Source organism: Melanotaenia boesemani, chromosome 1 (genome assembly GCF_017639745.1).
Source record: "Melanotaenia boesemani isolate fMelBoe1 chromosome 1, fMelBoe1.pri, whole genome shotgun sequence".
Taxonomy (NCBI): Eukaryota; Metazoa; Chordata; class Actinopteri; order Atheriniformes; family Melanotaeniidae; genus Melanotaenia; species Melanotaenia boesemani.
Window position 1 is genome coordinate 5310169 of NC_055682.1, and position 18797 is coordinate 5328965.

At 38.1% G+C, this 18797-nt stretch overlaps 1 protein-coding gene across 2 annotated transcripts in view; it reads right to left on the bottom strand.

Moving 5' to 3' along the window:
* map1aa (microtubule-associated protein 1Aa) overlaps positions 1–18797 on the bottom strand; it is a 48757-nt gene that overhangs the window by 15741 nt on the left and 14219 nt on the right. The window lies entirely within an intron of this gene.

Below are 18797 nucleotides of genomic sequence, written 5' to 3' on the forward strand. Positions count from 1 at the left end.
ACAGCTGGCTTTTGCAGAGATATTGTTCACATACTGATGGCAGTTCAGAGCTACAGCTGCATAATTCCAAAGAGAAATTCATACTGAAAGCGTTTTTCTGTTTTTAGGCGAAACTTTTTTTATTTGTGCTATGTGCCATCTTTGTTTATTCTTCACTGATAACACATATACTGATATTTATTTATAAACAAATCTCACAAGTTTTCCCTTTACTATGACTCCAAAAGTACTCATATAGACCCTGTGGTTGCAGAGATATTCTTATTTCATTATGGGTATAACACTTACAAGCAGAAGCCTAAACAACAGCCACATGGCTCAGAGGTTAAAGTCTTTTAAAACTTGCTTGAACTCCAGAGAAGTAATTTACAGTTAGTGGAAGTGTGGCATCTTGGTAAATGGACATATTGTTTTTCTCATTAACTGGCAGCACTTTTACCCTATTAGAGTTGGCCATTTTGACCAATAGTTGACAGCATAGCTGTAGCCTAAACCTGGTTCAGTAAGGATTTGCTGCAAGGGTTTCTGCCCCTTTACTATGTCAGCGGTGCAGCTTATTGAACATGTAAACAGCTTTTTATTAGCAAGATTATTACAGCATGGATGTCCCTATTTGTTGCTAAAGATATAAAAAAACGTAGAAACTTTAGAGACATAAGGCATACGATAGAGTGACGGCTGAAGCCACCAACTAGTCTTTAACATAGACAAACGTGTGCAGGACTTGATTATTTTAACAGTGAAACAAATTTTCCGTTTTTGTGTTATGAAGCATCCAAAATACTACGAGTGGTTTATTTTCATTTATAATAAATAGAAAATAAGTTCAAGAAATGTATGTGAACTTTTCTGTTAAAAATCTTCCTGAACTGTTTCTTACCCAAACTTATCTAAATAAACACAAAATCGTCTCTTATAACCTGATGAAAAATGGTTGCAGAAAACAACTTAAACGATTTGCAAATTATACCAGCTTTCATTTTTAGAGGAATAAGTAGACAATGAAGCACACGGGACCTTCATCAGCAGGAACACTGTGATGCAGCAGCATTTTAAGATTCCTTATTTTCTATTTTAAGTGAAACTTAAAATAAAGAGGTGACAGTATCTTTAGTGACAAGGATTGTTTATACACTGTCCTGTCTTCAGCCTTTTCCACAACAACCACCCTCTGGCTGTGGCCTTGCATGCACAGCCCCACCCTTCTTCTCTTTCCCTCTCCTGCCATCTCACTTCTGAGGACCTATCAACTAAAGCCAACATGACAAGTTTAAACCTCACAGTATGCTCATTTTCATATACAATCATAATAACAATGCAAAACAAAGAAAAAAATCCTAAGCTACGAGTCTCATTGGCTGTTGCCATGGTGACACTCCACTGGCTGCTGCTGCCAGCAGAGTTACACTGACCCAGTCTTGGCTGAGGGAGACGCATTGCAGCATTTCTGTGAGGAGGGGGGGCGTGCACTGCGTGAGCGCATACACGCAGCATCACATGCAACGAGCGGCAGCTTGATAAGCATGCATGCGCCTGATTGGGGGAATCTATTTTTAGCAGGAAACACGCTCACCCTCCATATCATAAATGTGGAGGAGCTGACACAGGCTGTATCAGAGACGAGGAAGGGCATTGAGGGATGACCTGCCTTCATGTTCATGTCACAAAATCCTCTATTAACAAGTCAAATATGCAGAGATGCAACTCTGCAGGGTGATTTTAACCAGAGCTGGTCACAAATGTGACTGCAACAGCCAACGTCAGCTTATCAACATGTCAATGTGGCTGAGCTCTTAGATAGCAGGTTTTATTTTTTATGGAGACGCTGACATTTTATCTGTATTTATTCAGCTGGTGAATAGATTTAATAATAATGAATAATTTACTGTCTGAAGCTTGAAAAGTGGATTTTAAAGGAATGACTGCTGGCAGTAAAACAAAGCCTCAACGGTCATTTCTCTGTTACTCTGTCCTCCTAATACACTCACTGGCCATTCTGTCAGCTACATTGTTAACACAAATGTCTAATCAACCAATCTGATAATCAGCTTTTCTAAATAAAATTTGATTGATTGAATTTATAAATTAGCCTCAATAACATCAGTAACACTAACTACAGTGTGTGTGTGGCTCTGCGGCCTGATGAGTCATCAGTCCAGATAAAGGTTTTTTGGTTTGGCCTTATCAGTCGTTGTGGAGCAGAATCTCTGGATAATTATACTGGTAGAAGTTGAAGGTAGATTAATGTTGTGACTTCTAGCTTTAATTTCTTTGTTATTAACTTACTGCCTGTTATCTGTTCCTTCATTGTGAACTTGATGATCTAAAAAGATACAACCTAACTGATCTACATACAGTGTTAATGATCTGTTTTGACCACACACACAAGCTCCATTTTAACAGGATCCATCATCATCTTATCTCCTTTATCACATTAATCTGAGCTGCTCCCTGAACACAAAGTGCCCCACACTGTAACCTTGTTTTTGTAACCTTGACGACGTCCTGCAAAGACGGAGAGCTTTGAACCAGTCTCCAGTGTTTCTGATGGGAACAAATCCTCTTATTCCAGAAAGCCATGACAGAAATCCAGATCCTAATTCTGAAACCGTTCCATGCAGTGGATGTCACAGGAGGAGCAGATGTTATAGTAAATTTAATCAAATTTAAATGTAAATTTAATCCACAAAGGTGTGAGTTGAAATGTCAGTACGTTGCATGCATGTTCTAGTCGAAAAGTGGAGCATATAGTATATAGTCATTTTATAAAAAAATCATTTTTAAACCAATCTGTACTGAAAACTTAAACATTCAGTTTAGAGCTTCAATACCACTTAGCCTGATTTAAATGAGTAAAGTCTAAGGAATACAGGACAATGGAGTAGATATACCTATGTAAATAAATAAATAAAATGAAAATTCATTTAAATTATAAAATAAAATAATTCTTTTTACATCAGATAAATATTACATTTCTAGTTAGCTCGCATTTTTGCTTTTTTATTCATATCCATATTGAATCATAACCTTTTTATTAGCAGCTTTACGAGGAGAAAAATAAATATTTGAGAAAAACAATTTGAAGGAGCATCTGTTCAGCCTGCAGAACATGTGTGTGTGTGTGTGTGTGTGTGTGCTTTCCTCTGTAACAAAGTTTATTAGCTTAGAAATAAATAATCAAGCAACCAGCTGGTAGAGAATTCTACGCATGTGGAGAAACCTGCAGAGACTAAGACAGATGCTGATAAATGCTGGTGTGAGCAGCTTTGTTTTTCATCACAGTCTGAACCCTCCTGGACAAACTTTCTGTCATGTCGTCTTCAGGAATAGTTCTTCAGGCTTCATGAAGGACTTTTTTTTTTTTTGGGATGGTTCTGTATTTTGCTCTGTTCTCTGTCCAGATGATCCCACACTGCTTTAATAATGCTGAAGTCTGGGTTCTGGGAAGGATCCAGCCCTCCACCAGACCTGCTGACTCGCATCTTCGGTCCAGTTCTTGTGTTATGTGTCATACCTCAGCCTTTTCTCCGTTTCCCTGAATGGCTTTTAGACAGCCATCCTGTTGATAATGGTCTCTGAATAAACAGGTCCAGGTGCATCTCTCAGGTCCTGGTTCAGGTCTTTGCTGGATTTGTTTCCATTTCTTCAGGACATCACCTTTCTCAACTTGTCCAGTTTCCACAATTGTTATAGGGACTAAGTGCACCCAATGCTGAAATATGCCAGATTTTCAGATTAGGGAATTGGCTTGTCTGTCGAACTGTTTTATCTTTGCTGTTTTTCAGGGATGAAAAATGGGAACAAATGATGTGTCTTTGTGACAGGCTGCCAGTAAAAAAGAGCCAAAGATCCAATTTAAAATGGTTCTTTGCTAAGTTGTCTGTTATGTGTCAACAAAACTCCGGTTTATCCCTTGAGTTTGGAGCTTTTTTAATGTTTGAATAATTCATAGGTCATAGTCAAGTGGCATAGCAAACAACATAAAAAAAAAACAATCCTCTGAAAATAGGTAAGGACTGGACTTAAAATTAGTAAAAATAAAAAACTAAACAGCCAATGTCCAAAGAAAAACCTTGAAAGACCTCCAGAGAGCTGGAAAATTATTTCTCAAATCCACTTTAAAAGATTATAACAAAGTCTGACTGCTTGGAACAGAAATATAAATATTTATGGGACGAATCATGACATTTGCAGTGCTGTTAATGAAGAGCATTAATGTCAATAAAAGGCATCAAAATGCAGCAACACAAAGATGAACGTATCTCAGTGTAAACAGCTGGTGGTGCTACATCTGCACGCAGGTAGAATTAAACCACAGAAGAAGAATGAGATTCAACAAGATGACATTAACACAATAGAAAAGCACAACATGAGTCATTTTGACAGAAACGCTGAATGATTACTATAATCAGATAACAATGTGTTAATTATGAAGGGCTTACAGTTGCACCCAGAGAAAACTCACCAATTTATCATAAAAATGACTGAAAATGATTCATTTATTGTAATTATAGCAGCAATGAACAAATCTACTCTTAAATCTAGACAGAAACTAAAGGCTTGAATAAGTAGTTACAGAATAAATATAAGACAGCTGAAAAAATCAAATCTTGTCTTAATTAAAGTGACACTGAAGCCAAGTGAGTCAAAAGCAACACAAGTCCAGATATGTTCACATCCTAGAACAGAGTACACGCCAGTCAGGCTGGATCAGAGACAATCAGAGATCCAGAGTTTAACGACAGCCATCAGTTCTCTGTGTGTCCGATTAAAAGAGAAGGCTGCTGTCGACGTGACCCATGATTCCTCACGTCTCCCTCTACGCTGCGACAACCTGCCACCACTCCAGCCAGCTGATATAAAAGCTCTGGCTGTCTGAGAAGCCCATTAACCGCCTCGCTCTTCTCATTCCCATTTCAAGATGTTAATGTGTCCGAAGGCAATCTTTTGTAAAGCCACTTGTGTTGCCCACCCATCATTCAGACCGTTATCATGGAAACTAGCGCTCCACAAATGGAGTCTGGGCCTCTGAGGCTGGATCCTCTCATCCTGCTGAATGCCTGGCCCTAATAAGGAAGGATAAACTGAGAAAGGACAGATGTGGTGGTAAAAATGTGACCCTTTCTCTGCCTTGTTGGTTGTAAAGGAGAAAATGGCTGCAGCCACACATGAACATTTACTGGCCAATTTATTAAAGCTGTGGGTTGGACCCTCTTTTTCCTCCAGAACTGCTTTAATTCTTGGTGTCATGGATTCAACATTGTGTTGGAAACCTTCCTCAGAGGTTTTGCTCCATATTGACATGACAGCATCACACAGTTGCTGCAGGTTTGTCGGCTGCATCCATGATGAGAATCTCCCGTTCCACCACATCCCAAAGCTGCTCTACTGGACTGAGATCTGGTGGCTGTGGAGGCCGTTGGAGTCCAGTGAACTCATCGTCATGTTCTAGAAAACAGGTGGAGATGATCTGAGCTTTGTGACATGGTGCATTATCCTGCTGGAAGTAGCATCAGAAGATGCTCCACTGTGGTCATAAAGGGATGGACATGGTCAGCAACAAAACTCAGGTAGGCTGTGCTGGTTAAACCAGACCACGTTGGTACTAAGGAGCCAAAAAATATCCCTCACACCATTACATCACCAGCTGAACGACTGATCCAAGGCAGGATGGATCCATGTTTTCATGATGTTTCCACCAAATTCTGAGCCAAGCATCTGGATGTGGAGCTGAAATGGAGACTCATCAGACCAACAACGTTTCTCCATCTTCTATTGTCCAGTGTTGGTGAGTGTGTGTGAATTGTAGCCTCAGTTTCCTGTTCTTAGCTGACAGGAGGCACCCGGTGTGGTCTTCTGCTGCTGTGGCCCATCTGCTTCAAGGTTGGATGTGTTGTGTGTTCAGAGATGCTGTTCTGCAGACCTCAGTCAGAACCAGTGCTTATCTGACTTCCTGTTACCTTTCTATCATCTCCATCCAGTCCATTCTCCTCTGTCCTCTGACATCAACAGGACATCCTGGTCCAGACAACTGCTGCTCGCTGGATATTTTCTCTTCTTCAGACCATCTCTGTAAACCCTAGAGATGGTTGTGTGTGAAAATGCCAGTAGATCAGTAGTTTCTGAAATACTCAGACGAGCAATCATACCACGTTCAAATTCACTAAATCCCCTTTCTTCCTAGATGCACTGAGCTGCGGCCATGTGATTGGCTTTTTGTCAGTGCTTTCTAAAATTATTAACATTGAAGAGACACAATCTTCCAGCAAGTATGTTCATTTTTAGAAATAAGATGGTGCAGAAGAAAATCTCCCCCCTACACTTGATAATCTGAGTGATGTGTTTGACACTGAGTGGGTGCTCAAAGAATCACACAATAAATCTAAATCTAAAGCAGAGGCATCCTACACACCGCTGCCTCTGGTGCATGATGGGAAAAGCTCAGAAGCCACTGCAGACGTTTTTTGCCAACTCACCGCCGAGTCGAGGCCACAGCTTCACGTGCCAGCATCCCAACTGAGGCCGTTAGAGATGCCAGCGGAGCGTTAATGCATGTTTATTTGTGAAAGTGGACCATGTCCCATATATGTCACTTTGTATGAGTCAACATGGCTCGATTCTCACTGTAGTGGTTAAAAATATACTGGAAACTGTTGCCTGTGGTGGTTTAGTAGGAAAACTCGAGAGGAGAAAGAACTGCTGACACTGCCTCGCAGTGCTGTAAGTACAAAATGCAGGCAAATCTCTTCATTTATGAAATATTTTTTCTGTTTATCCAATAAAAACTTTTTCAAAAGTCTATTTTTTTATGGAACTTGAGCAATCAAAAGTGTTTTAGCCACAAAAGGTGTTAAGACATTTTGCTGCTGCCCTTTCAGTCTGCAGCTGGTTATGACCTATTATTCTGTTCATTTTGAATGATGATGAATGGCAACATCCTTTTATAACAAAAGCAATAATGTGCCATTATGACTGATCAGAGTGCCTGGGAGGGTTATTAGTCACAGCACGAGAGGCTAAATGTAAATTTAATACAGTGAGTTACTGTTTTCATCATGCTGTAATTATGTTTTGATTTGTTATGGGATCAGTTTATAATGTTTATTCTGCAGAGCTTCTCTTTCTAGAAACACTTTTAGCTTACAAATCTTATCAACGTATTTCAAAACTATCAGATGTATTTCCAAGCGCTCTACACGATGATTCATCGTACTTGTGTCTGAGCTCAGGGCAGTCAAAATGTCACGGTCACAGCAATTAATGCAAATTGCTCCATTTTCTGTCAGTTCTGCCTCTCCGCATCTTTCCCACCGCTGTGGTTTCACACAGATAAAAATCATTTGCATAAACTTTTACTGCATTTACTGAAAGGTTCTTTGCCGCTTAAGTGGCTTTTTATTATCATTTTGTGTTTCATTTTTCTCTTTTTTGTTTAGTTTTGTGTGGCCACTGAAATTAAAATTTGGTTTTGTTATAGTTGAGATAAATAAATTTGTGTTCTGTATACTTTAATAATTATGTATTTGCTGTTTACATTTAAGGTCTGAGTTGTAAATACGTATAACACTCCACCAGGTACGGCCCTCATCTATCAAATGAAGTAGAAATGAGACACATCTTACGATTGGATCCACGTGTGATTCATGAAATGTTCGTATCTGACCGATCCCAGTGTAGGAACGACGATAAATGCAGCGGCTGAAATCCATCGTCATTTACATGTTACGTCCTTAATTATTCGCGGTCCAAAGGCCTCGTCCAGTGAGGTCAAACCATGGAGAGAAGACGTGCTGCCAAAAAACAGAAACTTGTAGAAATTTGAGATCCAAAGGCTCACTTGTGAGGTGAAAAAGAATAAAGAAATGTTGTTTAGCAGCTAGAAACCAAACAAAATGTTACATGGAAGAGGATCACAAAGGAGTTAATACAGTGAAAAGAAAGAAACAAACAAAAAATCAATAATAATAACAAAGTGTAATATCTGAAAATGTTTTTTTTTTTTTTTATTTGTTAAAAAAAATTAAAAATTTCAGGCTACAAGAATCTCAAAAATGCCCATAAAATCTTGAAGGGCTTCACATATTCCTGCCAAAAGAAAAAAAAAAGACAACATCAGCTTGTACTTGCATTCATTTTGCATCATTCGACCAGCTACGTTCAAGAGGTAAAAAAAGAACAAAAAAAAAACACAACTTTAACAGCTTCCCATAAAAAGGTTCTCATACCAACATAAATACAGGAAAAATCATACTCATGCCACAATATTTCCTTTGAATTGGAGGTTGGACAATAAACAAAATTACATCAATTTCCCTGTGAATTTCCTGGGATTAATCAAGTATTTCTGATTCTAATTCTGCAAATTAAATTGTGATTCATTTAATATCTTTCTCTGTCAAAAACATTTTAAGACATTTTCAGTCAGTTTATCTCCAGAGACAACTGTGTGCCTCAGCACTAGGGCGGCAACTAATGACTATTCTGATGGTCGATTAGTCACCGACTATTAAAACGACTAGTCGACCAATCGGATTATGTATCTGTGTATCTATGTATAATTATTAAGTGGATCTTATTTCACTTTCAGCTTTGAAATCTTGCATGTGGTTGTTATGTAAGTTCGACCTGCCTCATCTTTAAATGTTCGAGCATTGCAGACGTACTTCCGTGGTACACAAGGTCCGCTTTACAAATCTGACATGTATTTCATTTATTTTGTAAGTTTAACGTAAAGTTATTTCAGACTTTTGACATCCTCTGCCGCTGTTCTATTTACCGATCGTCCGCCATATTTCCCCCCTTGCGGACTTTATTGCGCATGTGCAACTCTCAGCAGAGATAGAGAGGCAGACGATGTCTCGCTATGTAGGTGTTCTTTTTTTTTTTTGCCGACGGGTAAATTAGTTGTCGACTATTTTCATTGTCGACTATTGTCGACAACGTCGACTAATCGTTTCAGCCCTACTCAGCACACTCCGCTCCAGTAAGGATAGAGATAGAGCTTTCAGTCTGTTTTAGTCCTTTGCTAGCGCATTTTGGTCCGTTTTCAAAGCTTGCTGGTGCTTACTCATACATAGCAAATTGAGCATTACAATCAAAAACCATGGGGGCAGTGTTGCGTGTAGCTCACATGCAACCAGAAGAACAAACAAAGAAGAAGCCACAACGTATCTAATGACCGCACAGACCACCACCATCTAATGTTCTGCCACTTTTTACATCTCTCTGAAAAAAATGTACATTATAATGATTCCCTCAACATCACCATGCTTTCTGTTGCCTGACTGAACTCACACTTGAACTGTGAACTCTGCACTGCCCTCTAGTGGACATATTGCCTAGCAACCATGCCAATGTAAAAGATGCATGGGATTTTAATCGCATCTAGAAAGGAAGAACCTATATATGTACATTAAGTGGGCATTGATAAGCTTAAGTTGGTTTCAAACCACCAAGAAATTAATAAAAAAGTTACTGAAGAAGAAACTGAGCAGAAACGTAAGAAAAAACGAGTGTAGCCAAAGAAAACCACAAAAGCAGGGCTGAGACTAAAACTGAAATCATGTTGAATTCTCACAATGTCTAAGTAGTTGACAAAAAAAAAGGCTCGCTACGTCAATAAGTGGTTTGGATTCAGAACAGATTAATACACTGCAAACTTTATCTGTCGGTGAACACAAAAAACTAATTTGCTTAATTACCGGAACAAGTATCACCTCAGGAACTAGCATGAAAATGAAGGTCTACGTGACGTGGTTCAATGCAAGTGTCAGAAATTAGCAACAGAAAATAATCACTGCATCAGATGAAAAAAGAACAAAGCAATGAGGCGATGACAGCAGTTTCATAGCGCGTCAGAACAAAAGACATGACCCCTTCCAGACATTATTTACTTTTGAAACTGACCACATTACAAAACTCTACATCGTGATCAAGATCGAGATTGATATAGAAAATAAATATTTTCTGCCAAATCATCCAGCCCTTATTTGGCCACATACTGATCCTGGTAAAACTACACTGATGAATAAATACTGTACGTATTTCTTGGTCTAACAGTGTGAAGTTCTGCTTCTTGTTTGGATCAACATGTTCTTTGTTCAAGTCTAAACCCGTGTACCCTCTGAGTCTTCCTTAAGGGAGAATATGATCGATTATTACACTGCTACAGATCACTGCTTCATCAGTTTACTGTCCATCTAGCAGACTATACAGAAAACATTACCTGAAATAGGACCAGTTCACACAGTGCCGTAACCACAGGCAATAAAACACTAAAGTGAATCATAACTAAAGGACTCCAGTGTACATTTCCTCAGAGAGACATAACCGTGACATGCAGGTGATTTGTACCTGCTGCCTTCGCTGTCAGATGTATTAACACAGATGCAGTTTGCAGGTGAGTCTTGAGGGAAATTATCAGGGAGATGAATAGAGTTTTTATGGTATCAAAAGCTACAGCCTGTGAGGCTGCTGCAGCCAAACGATTCATATAAAATCTCACACTGTAGGACTTCAAACTTATACAGAAAATAAACTTAGGAAAAACAGAAAAAAAGAAAATTTGTCTTTGGTTGATCATTTTTTTGTTGTAATGAAGCTTCTTGGCCTGTTTATTTTATTTTAAATGGAGACACATTTCATGGGAAAAGTTTGTGGGTTGCACCTAGGGATGCGTTCATTTTTTAGCCGGAATTAACCCTCCCTCATCCCCCACACTTTTCCCGGTGAGAGGGTTCAACACTCGCACTCTTTCATTTAAAGAGAAAAAAAGAAAAAAATGTTTCCTGCAGTTCTGCACTAATATGCCATCTTCTCCTCCTCCCCTTCCTCCTCCTCCCTCTCCTGTTGTTCCGTGACCGGCTGTCAGTGATCAGCTGATCGGCTTTTCTGGTGCTAGCACTGTCTTTCTTGTTACGCTTGTTTATTATTCACCTGAGAAAGAGGAAACTAGCGGTTTGTGGTTCATCTTATATTTAACCCAAAGTATTGTTATTGGACGCACTAGCAATAGCAAAAATTTATCAGTCTCATGTCGATCAGATCCATGTCACTCAAACATGAAGCTGAAGAATGAAATAATATTTATAGACCTCTTAATAAAATAACACCGATATCAGATCCATACGGATCCTAAATGTCCATCCGTATCGGCACATACCTAAACCCCAGGTATCGGAATCAGTATCGGACAGAAAACAACGACATCGAAACACCCCTAGGTGCACCCATGAAAACTTTAACTCTTCCCTGCCAATGCCAGCCAATACACAATTTTCTCCGGGATTATTAAAGTATTCTGATTCTGATTATTCTGCTATCGACTCTAATTTGGTGTCTTTCATTGGATTGGATGATTGAAGAAGCAAGACATATTGGCAATTTGTTAATTTATTTATTTAACAAACGGGCCTCATTAGGGAGATGACACCACACACCATCACACATTAAAAACTAGTAACCTATCAGTGCAGCTATCAACAAAAGTCAAACGCAAAATAAGCTGTTTGGCCTTGGCAGAGAAGATTTGGTTGTTTTCCATTCACAGAGCCTAAAAAATGAAGAAAATTATCATTTGGTAGAAGATAACACTTTAAAAGAAACTATGCAGCGCCATTAGCTCCGAGCTGCTAACATGCTAACTTTACCTAGTAGAGATTGCACTAAACCTCATATGTTGTATTTTGAGGTTCTTTATATTTGCAGGCCATTAGCATCAAATCTCACTGCACCACATACTTTATACCAGAGCCTCACGACAGTCTTCTTCTGTTGTTATGCTGGCAGTAAGCAAGAAGCTTGGTTAACCTTCTCATGAAAGTAACTTCAAGGTGCTGGTTAAAACAAGACGGTTGCATATTGAGGCGATAGTGGCATAACTGTTAATCTGTTCATTTTCTAACAATTAAATGGCTTTTCTAGATTTAAAAAAAAATCATTAGCGATCCCTATTTTCAGTTTATGTTACATTTTATTGGATATGATATTTAAATGAATGTCTCTTCACTACTTTATGTAATTTATCTTCAATAAATCTTATATACACACACACACCCACACACACATATAAATATATATATATATATATTTATATATATATATAATTTAATAATTAAGTTGCTTTTCTTTTGCAAAACTATCCATGCTGTGGGGCTGTCAAAAGGCAAATGTGAAACTGCTTTAAACCACATCGGATCTCAACAATCTGTCTGGAAAATGAGGAGACTCAATGAATAAATTCATACCTCAACCTTATCACTTAACTGCAAGATGTCACATTTTTTAAATGCCACAGCAGGCGGCTTTAAGATAAATATAGTTTTTCCTTTTTCATTTGTCACCTGCTTTAACAAAACGTGGCTTCAGGTAACAAAAAAAGCTTAGCTTGTTAGCAGCTACAGAAGCCAATTTACACCGCTAACACAGAATCTTCTCACCCACAGACACAGTGAACAGCCTGGTGTTCAGCAGCAATGTGCAGTTTACAACAGTCCTTGTTGCATTTAAAAGGTATAATTTTCACCTGCTATTTTCTATATGACATTAATGTAACAGTGTTGGGAATTTTGGTCCTTTTAAGAGATCTTGTTACAGTTGGTTTATTATAGATAATTACCTCATATCCTTTAAAATATATATATTGTTTTTGATGTTTCTTTTTAGGTGTTGCGTCAGTAAGATCTGAGAGCTTTGGTCTAAAGATGATATAATATAGAGAAAATGAATGAGTGGCTCATCAACTTAGTACAAAGCTTAAATAGTTTAAAACTCAAAATAAAACAGCATGAGTTGTTTATATAATTCACATTTAAAAGCAAGGCTGCATGTTAGATATATAATTAGGATTTTTAAAAATGATAAATATATGTATTTGTAGTTATGATTCAACTATAACAGCAACATTTTAGCTGCAATAAAGGAGAAACTAAAACAGTTTTCCACAATCAAATTTATCAAACAAAACATTACATTAAACATTAAGCTTTCAGTAAGTTTGTTTTTCTCTTTTATTTTATTTTGTTTTATTTTATTTTATTTTAACTAATCAGGAAATTTCTTGTGAGTGAGTCAGTGATGTGCAGGCTCTTCATGCACTACATACCTCTGGTGGAGACCAAAGGATCTGGTCCAAACCCTTGAGGGCAACTGATGGTTTTCATACCTGCAATAATGTAAATTTCTCTGTATCTAATCATATGGAGCCTGAATATTTGTAAACTGAGCTTACCAAATTCACATACACCTTGATCAGTTATCTTTCAAGAAAACAACAATAAAAGGTAAGAAAAGGAGGAGCTGAAGAACAATGTGGACGCCTACTATGCTTCACTCACCTTTAACACTCACCATGGCTGATTCAGCAAAGAAACACAAGAGGACATTATCGGAGGAAGTAAGGAAAAGAAAGCGAGAAAGGGGCGGAGTAAGACATAAGACAAAAGTCAACATCGGACTGACTTTTACTTATTAGAGAGAGCTCAGAGTAGAGACAGGATGCCAAATTAGGGGGTATCAAAGTGCAAAATTCTGCATAAGTTCAGCAGCTGTTTTAGAATACCTGTCTACAGGAGGTCATATGTTCTCAACATAATTATAGGCTGTGATTTCCTGAATAAACAAACAACTTATTGGGTCATTTGTGGGAGGACAACAGTCACTTATGAAAGAAAGCAAGAGAAAAGTCAGGGATGTCTGATTGTTAAAAAAGAAGAAATGAAGTCTGTCCAAATGGCAGCAAATAATCATCTTTTTCATTATCAATAAATGACTGTCTTCCCTAAGAAATGGTGCAAAAACAATAAAAAGTCAGCTATTCCTCACATTTAAGTCAGTTGTTTGCATTTTTCAAGACAGGCTAGAAGATTTCCATCGTCTCACTACATATACATCCCTAACGCGTATACCTCAGAAGCATTTCTCTCATTACGCCAGTCCTGATTGGCTGGTGATGGGGACATCCATGTCACCTTTCCTTTAAGTATCCAGCACTACAATTATTGTTATTAAATATTGGTTTTATCATGAGGGCCTCTGATTAAAAAAAAAAAAAAAAAACAGACATTTATCTTCATTGATTGTTAACATGACATCTGTTTAAAAAAAAAATCTGCACTGTTGGAGTGAATGTAGTCGGCCTGAGCCACACCTCTATCAAACCAGCACAGAGCCTATTCCCACTGCTGGGCATCCAGTCAATCCACACCCCACCCGATCCTGCTGAGCTCAGCACTCTCTGCCTCGCCCACCCTGAGGCATTATGGGAGTTCACAGAGCAGAGTGAAGGGGTTACTCAGGCTCTGTGGATGGGTTTGGTCTGCAGGAGAATAAAAGGTAAAAACCTGATCTCATTCAGTCAACTGTTGATGTTTTAAAACTACGACCTTCACAGAATGTGAGAAGCTTTTTTACAGTCAGTGATGACCTGAGCTGCTTCGCTCTGTCCGACCGCTCAGCCTGCAAGAGGAAATTCTTCAGTCTGAGTGAAATTCAACACCAGCTCAAGGACATCCCAGAAATGCTCACAGTTAGGGATGCAGAGCAGAAAAGCTCTGCTAGCTCAACGCAGCCGTGTAGCTGCAGCCATCAGGGATTTACAAATCAGCATCATAGTTTGTTATGAATGCAAAAATAGATTCACAGTATGTTCAACTGATACACTAGAGGACAGATACACATTTCTGATAAAAGAGCAATGATTTAGGAAAACTTTTAGGGGTCCAATATTTCTTATTTATATTGTCAGAATTCAATTATTGTTACTACTCTTTTACTGTTCTCCTACATTTTAATTTATAAATATAAATGAGAAATTAATCAAAAAACATTATTCTGTCAGATCAGTCAAAAAGTAAAAAGAAAACCACGTTATTGTCAAATATATCTAAAAAGACTTATCCGAATATTCATATTCAATATTCATTTTGCTAAACCAGTAAATTAATGTAGAAAATCAGAGCCATGATTAACTGGATTCATCATTAAAATAATAAGTGTTTCATCACATTGTTCTTCTGTGAATTTTCATTTTAAGGATGAAAAGGATTCAAAAGTTAGATGGAAAATATTTTTAACAATATTAAAACCAACTAGTTCCCTTCAAAAGCCCAGTTTTCTAAATCCCAAATGATTTAAATGAAGATTTAAATGGCTAAATCCATCTTAAAAGCATATATGTAATAGTAACCATAATCATACGTTATGTAAATAATTAAATATTTGTCAGATTAGTCATTTTCTTTTATTTAAATTGGCTGAATCGGCTAAATGTTTTAGTAAAACAGCTCAGGTGAAAGCTTTCCATTATGTAAAAACAACCTTTATAACTCTCAGAAACACAGAAAAGCTTCTCCTTCTCATCTGTTTCTGGATTAAAACAGCTGTCAGGCTGCCTGTCCGTACCTTCCTATTTTTAGACTTTTTTTTTTTTTGTCTAGTCAGTTGCATAACTTCTAGGTTATTAAGAGAATTAAGTTTAATCCACATCCCTGCACAGTTTTCAACATGAACGAATGAGCTTCTGCGGCCTGATGCTGCCTCACGCTCTGTGAGCCTCAGCTGTTGCCTTCAGGTCAGAAGATGTGCTTCTTTTTTTTTACCACCTTAAAATCAGGTCACCCCAATTTACTCAGCTGAACTCAGAGCAATCAGCGAACCAACAAATGAACATTAACTGTATGTTAGAGATGTCAGCATGAGTCAGAGGACCTGGAGGCCTCCAATGTGCTCACACATAAACAAACTGCAGCATCATCTTACAGAATAATAAGAATTATTAGGAACCCCACACCAAATTTTTAAAATGTAGATGTGGAGGTTGTGGTATATGTCATTTTAGGAAATTTAGGCTTAAGGAGCTGTGCTTGAGGATGATGATGACAAGTTTATTCTTGCATTTTAATGTTTTTAGGGGGGGAAATAAATAAAATGTTGGAATTTTGCGTTGTTGTACCAGAGCAATGTCCCTAAAACTGTAAATTTGACTTTAAATTATAGTTTAACCATGCAGAAAGTAATGCTGACATTAAATAGATCAGCATGAAAGGGGACAGTTTCACCTGCTGTCATACTGTGATTTTGCACTGATGATGTGTATTTCTAAAATCTTAACTAAATTTGACTAAAACATGCACTACATGCAAGTTGTAGTTGGAGCATTTTAGTAGAAAACAGGTTATTGAGTTTATGCTAAGAAAAAGAACATGGTGGATGCATAGATTGTGATGGTTTATGATGACCAGTATTATTTTACTCACAAGTATCTGCTTCACGGCCTCTGAAAACACAGATCCTCACACACAATTCCTGTCAAGACTCATTTCTCTGTTGATGCGGATTCCTTCAGGGACTTCGACCGTCTGCACGCAGATCAGCGATGCGGTTTTAGAAAAACACGCAGTCGAGTCAGTCAGACCACCAGTCCGGTCAGCCTCCACAATCCCTCTCCGCCTGGTTTTACGCGTCTAAAAAACAAGAAGCGGGTACCCGGCGTCCTGTCTGATGGATGCGGGGGGAGAGTTGCCACTGCGAGGCGTTTGTTACCGTCCTTCAGCGGTCTGTGGATGGAGCAGAGGGAGGGGCGATGCTGCTGCTGCTGCTGCGGATGAGGATGAAGATGAAGGCAAAACGGCCTGGTTGGTAAAGATCAACACCTACACCGTGCTTTTCTCAGCTCGTGCTGCATTCAGGAACCCGTCGTACACAGGAGCTTCAGTGACCAAAGCGCATTTACAAGAGCAAAGAATCTATTACTCGTTAATAAACAAATAAATAAATAAGTAGAAATAAATGGATGTGTCCCAAACGGTCTGGATACCATGTGTTGGCCTGATGTGATTCATGAGCATAAATTATTGCTATCTGGAATAGGCTACTGTAACTGCCATTGAGGGCAGCTTTATCATTTTGAGTTTAACAGAAACATAATTTATATTTACATAATATTAATTAATTTCTCCTTTATTTAACCAGATAAAAGCTCAGTAAGATTAAAAAAATCTCTTTTCCAACTTGGCCAAGAGCAGCACAACCACAATTTTTTTTGATATATCATGCAACAAACAAACATCAATTATTATACACAACAAGTTAAACGGATGTAGCAGCCAACATTTGGTATATGAAGTACAGTTAATAGATATAGTTGAGTGTTGTCAGCATAAGAGCGAAAGCTGGGATTGTGGCAGTGGGTGATCTGAGTAGGGCATGTAAATGGTGAAGAGAAGGGACCCAAGCATTAAGCCTTGAGGTACACCGTGGTGCAGTGCAGTACATGTAGAGCAGGAGCCACTAATGAGCCTGACCATAAGTTTCACTGCATATTGGGAAGCAAATGGATCGCCTCTTCTGGGAAGGGGAGTTTTCAAACAGCTGTGACTCAAACCACAGCTGCTGCATGGGACTGAAACTAAAACTAAAATAGGCTCTGAGCTTTGTCAGCTTAACCCTACACCATAAACCAGGAGTCATCACATTTAACTGTAATACACAGAGTCTGATGCTGATTCAGAAAGGCAGATGTCACTGTTTCAGCTCTGCCTTAGATGTATAAACATGTAAGAAACTAGTCTAGACAGTAGCTATCACTTAAATAATATTATTGCTCTGTTAGATCACAGAAAAGTGTTTGCTTTGATACAGAAATAGTTCTCAAAGGTGGTTAGAAAGTTGATTTTTAACACTGTGGCACAATTCTAAGGTAAGAAGTGTTGGAAAGAAGCATCATGCAGGTTCTCATAGATGATGAAAAATATTTTAATCACAGCTTTTACCTCAAGGTAAAAAAAAAATAAATAAATGTATAACACAAAGGTAACATAACGCATAACCCGAGGTGCTAAATGGTGAGAGTAAGAACCCACTTTACCACGTTTTCCATCATGTAGCAAAAGGCTTGCCTTATTTTTTGAGTTGTTGACGTGACAAATGTTTTCTTTTCAAAAACATGTCAAAGTAAAAGACAAAAGAAATGGAGGGTGGATGGAGGTTACATTTTTTTTTTTTTTTTTCCTTTTCTTTTTCTTTTTTTGCTTCTCCTCATTTTTGCATAATCATATTAAAACCAGTTGGATAACACGTTTCATTCTCGGTGTTATTTCCACTGCATTTCACATAGAAGGAAAAAAAATGTGTTGTATGAAACAGTTTAAGTGAGGTACACATTCACACTGCATTTGCACTTTAAATTGTGAAATTTAATCAAAATGAGGAATCAGAGTGACATGACTTAGCTGACAACATGTCAAGTTAGATCACCGTTTCTGAAGAGCGGAACCGTGAGCTGGATGATCTCTCTTGTAATGTGAAACATCAATTCAAAGTTACACGTCTGTGAGCAAACACACATTTAGAGGATCTTCAGACCGTTTTGCAACATGCATCCTAACTGACACAAACACAAAATGTGAGCACTATGGGATTAAAAAACACATCGTCTTGGTTCTCAAGTGATCAGATCTCAATTACCTGCTTTATATGCAAATGAAGAGACTAACGTCACACTGCCAGTTGTCTGATACAGAGGCATATTGCATTCACAAGAAAACATTTAAAAAGCACTTTTGTTCTGAATTAATTAGTTGATTTAGATTTTTCCATAAAACACGTAGTTTCTTCTCTGATTTTCTAAACTTGACTTATTTTCTTAAAAATCTATCGAGAAACTTCAAAGTTCCATGAGAAGTTCTCAGCCATGCTCTCACCTGCAGGAAGAAATTAGAGTAATGTGCCATTTATGCAATTTAGCATTTCACAGGAAGATCCTTTAGCTATATTGGACTCTATCCTTTTACCCTACACAT